The sequence below is a fragment of the Teleopsis dalmanni genome, chromosome 2, assembly GCF_002237135.1.
Source record: "Teleopsis dalmanni isolate 2A chromosome 2, ASM223713v2, whole genome shotgun sequence".
Classification (NCBI taxonomy): domain Eukaryota; kingdom Metazoa; phylum Arthropoda; class Insecta; order Diptera; family Diopsidae; genus Teleopsis; species Teleopsis dalmanni.
Window position 1 is genome coordinate 138,142,066 of NC_051847.1, and position 4,741 is coordinate 138,146,806.

Genomic DNA, 4,741 nt, shown 5'->3' on the forward strand with positions numbered 1-4,741 from the left:
AAATCTGCAAGCCGACAACAGGCAGCTGTACAGGCAATATATTACACATAAGCGGATGTGAAGACGTTAAAACTTATACGTAGGCTGCTTTTTAAGTTTTGCGATTAAGCAATAATAAGTATTGCCAAATGAATTTTTACATTTCTGTTCGAAATTTTGCTATTTTGTAGCATAAATGTTAGTATATAGTTTATAGTTATAGTTTACTTGCGTTAATTATTTTGTTTACATCAATTTTGAATTGTATCTGCAGAAAAGTGGAAATAAATAACGAACATTTTCGTGCGATGAGTTTTTATAAATTTTGACGCGAACTAACCATAACTTATCTATAGTTCGATATATGGTAAACATTATTTCAAATCCGACAGTTCTGTAAACTTGACTAGGTCCCTAATATTACAGGATGACAGCTCGGTCAGGTCGAAAAGTGTCCCCGAAGATTTCTGATCTCCTAGCTAAAGAAGGGCATTGACACATAAGATGAACCACATCCTCATCATCCTCAGAGCCACAGCCGCGACAAAAGTCATTGTAGAGTAGACCTAGTCTATCCTAGTCATAACATGACTTTCTATTTCGCATTGGCCCGTCAGCACAGAAACCGTGGTGTTGAGCAGGTTTCGCCTTAGTTGAAGTAGCTGCCTAGTGAGTTTCTTGTACTAATTAGACCAAGTCAACCTAGATATCTGACAATGGTGTTCATAAGCCCAGTATTGTTTGGCTACGCTCAGGTGTTGCAGCAGCTCGTCTGCCCTGCATTTGCCTGAAATAATCCTATGACCAGGAAATGAATTGAACCTTAACACACCTAAGTAGGTCATTAAGGGAAGCACGACAGTTTTGAGTTATGATTGATGCAAAGAAAAAGTAAAAAAAAAAAAAATACGACCAAGGTGGCTCAAAACATGTCTACGAAAACATGACAGATGACGAAGCATGGATCTACGCCTATGAGCCCGAAACAAAACATAAATTCACTAAACAGAATCCGGCAGAAGTCGTCCGCGGACGGAACAAATCCTAACAAATAGTTCGCAAGTTTTTCTAAAAAAAAACGATAATGTTGCAACTGTACTACTTGAAAAACGAAGAATGTTCAATGCTGAATAGTAGACAACCACTTGTTTATTGTTTACCAGAACTCTTCGGAGAAATGAAGAAAACCAACCGTCAAAGAAACATTATCCTTCTCCACCACGGCAATGCTAGCTCCCAGATACCAGCTCAAACAAAAGAGTTTTTCAGCACTCAAAACGTCAAATTGATGATGACCCAACAACATTTTCTTGTTCCCAAACATTAAAAGAAAAAATATATGGGGAGCGTTTGTATACGTTCAAACAAGTTCTTGAGACATTTAATACTTTCATATTGGTGATACCAGCTTCAGAGTGACCAAACTTTTTCAAAAATTGGTTTAATCGAATGCAAACATGTATTGATCATTACAGAGAATATTTCGAAAAACAATGAAACCATTTTTACTAATTAATCACTGTGTTTTCATTGTTAGTCGCAAGACTTAAAAGGCAGCCCTCGTATAAAAAATACAGATAATAAAAAAAGAAACAAAAACAGGAAAAAAAATAACAGGAAAAATAGTTAGTTATGACTTCATAGATATTTGAATACCCTTTACACAGACAGTTTTATTAAAATTATATTTTTTATTACTTAAAAACTTAAATTTTTATTACTGATTGCATGTGTTTTTAAATTCACCTGCTTAGTTCCACATCAAATCCTTCACCAAATGTAATTTAAATAGTAATTTGCAAGTAATATAACAAATATGAGAGACAGACATAAGATTAACTTACAGTTCGTTCTGTAAGTTAATCTATATGTTTACGGCGCTACAAGCATTTTGACAAATGAATATAATTTACATTTGCAATAGTGTGAAGTTGCATAACAAAGCTATTAGAAGATGAAGAAATAATTGAAACCCGAAATACGTAAGAGATTCAGTATGCTTTAGATAGAGATTTAAAAAGTTTGTCGTGAACTAAAACACTAATGCACTTGTGAAGTGCAACATACGAAATTTAAAATTGTCATAAGCGACATAAAGAATTCAGGTTTGGTACCAATATTTTGCTTGGCACTCGCCTAAAGGCGTACATTGATTCTGCTGTTAATACGGCTTAAAATTGTGGTACTGCAATAGTATTGATACTTTAACTTCTTCTCTTGTCAGATAGGCTGCCACTGTCATCCATAATATGTTGTCTACTATACGGCGTAGAATATAGTAGAAAATAGTAAATCTTTGGGAAATAGTAATTTTTACAATTTTTGGAAAATAGTAAATAGAAAGAGAGTTTTATATTACAATAATTTATAGATGTATGTTATATCAAGTCTTTCATTATTGGCATCTGTATTTAACATGTCAATCAATTTAATGTCAATTTTCAAATACTACTCATTCCCATAAATTATTACCAATTATATATTTTGTACAAAAAACTTATGATAAAATAAAAGATACATTATTGCCAAGATCTTTCTTTATTTCGGATTTATCGAATAGTTTTTTTTTAGACTAAAAACTCTAAAATAGCAGTTAGAATTTAAAAACTATTAGATAATACCTCTACTAACCGTAACCAACCTTTATGATAATTCTTTTTTATGTTACCCTATATTATTTGGAATTACCTAGTTAACATGAAGGTATTTAAAATAGATATTGCATTTTTATGCTCAATTTTTGCAAAATTCAACTTTGTGCAGTTTGTCTTCCAAATTTTCTATGGACTAAATTTTTTTTTTCATATTAAGTTAAAAGATAATCCAGTTTACCAGAAAATTATTCAATTCGTTATTGTCTTTCAAGTCTTCTTTTTATTCAATACAGTCAAACTTCCATAACTCGAAGTACTATTTTGCAAAGAAAATATTCGACTTATGAAGACTTCGAGTTAGAGAATATTTTTATTTTTTTTTATTTTTGAAAGAAACTAGAATCAGATTTTAAGATATTTATTTGAAATCAAAAATATAGCACAGAAGTTATAGTGACGTTAAATATTCAGAAGTTAGGGTTTAGTACTTCAATTTTTTTCCTATTTTCAATACTTAATGCAAACTTTTATAGTGATAATCAGTTGTAGTATTATTCGTTTGCAAATTAAACTTCAGAATTTTGAATGAGTCTTCTACTTTATTCTTGGAAGGCTGATGAATAATTTCATCCTCTGAACCCTCATCATCACTTTCCGTTGCACTTAGATTCGCATTCACTACAATGAGATATATATATAGAACTATAATGCTTAATAATATCGTAATCTGTAGCAAAGCTTGATTTACAAATTTCATTGTCAAGCTCAATATAATATAATTGTTAAGAGTTGCATTGGATGTTATTTTATTTACTTTAATTTTACTTAGCTTTTACATAATTCACGGTCTTCATCAATGTTATTCAAAAAAATTAAAGAAATGTCCTGTTCATGCCATGTAGGAAATTGGTCAAATCCAGATTTTTTGAAGCAGTGCGTGTTTGTCAGTCTTTGTCAGCGACTGGAATTTGCACAAAGAAGCAACATAAGATAAAATTCGACTTATAGAATACACATTCCCATATTCCTATTGCCCCGTGACAATGTTTTTATTTGAGTTATGGAGAAATTGATGGAGTTATAGAAGTTCGACTTATGGAATTAGAATTGTATGTAATTTGCTCTCTAAAACCCTGTTGCATTTTTTTTAGTTCGAGTTATAGAAGTTCGAGTTGTGGAAGATTGACTGTATATGAAATATAAGTAGAAGAAACATTTTATTCTATTTAGAGTGATCATTTTTGGTTTTTTCGTCAATAAATGCATGTAGTTGATCGTTCTTTACTTAGAAAGTTCATTATATCTAGTATTTGATATCTGTTATCTCGTTTTTTCTTATTATTTTAGGTTTCCTATTGTATTCATTAATCATTTATAACTTATTTTTTAGTTTGTATTTCATTATTTATTTAATAAAAATATCTATGATTACAAACAAAGCACAAAGTGCTTAACTTCCATTTACAAAATCCTTCATAAACTCTATTTCAGAAAACAGAGAAGATTTTGTTCTTAAGAAAATAATTATTTGTTTTGAAATAAAAACTTTTAAAAAGAAAAACAACTGCAAAAAATACTATAAATTTTAATTTAAGAGAAGAGGAATTTTTCACACTTTTCATAAACGAAAATGTTTTTCCCATGGTTAAATGCAAGGGAATTTCAAAAAAATGCAGTAAATACAAATTAAATGGGATAAAAATGGTAAGAACAAAGAAAACTCTTCCATGGTGTAAGGACAAAAAGCATATGAAAGAGGGTTTAAAAAAATATTAAAAACGAGTAAAGAAAATAAACAAATAAAAAAGGAAAAAAAAAACAAATAAAATAAAGAAAATCGAGAATGGAATTACAAAAATTTAATGAAAAAAAAACAAAAATAATGGAAAAAAATTCAAATGTTCAGTGAAAAAGCGAAATGACGTACCTTGCACACGAATTTATAATCCCAAAAGCACTGTTGCAGTGATCCTGTTTTTTTTTTGGTTTTGTGTTTTTTTTTTTTGCACTTTTTCAATGTAATTTTTTGCACTCTGCTTTGTTTTTAATTGTTTTCATATGAAGTAAGAAAAAAAAAATACGGAAAAAAGGATGCAGAAACGTCAAGAAAATTACAGAACTTTTTATGGTAAAAACGACAGCGAAATCATTCTAGAAAAGTAAATAAA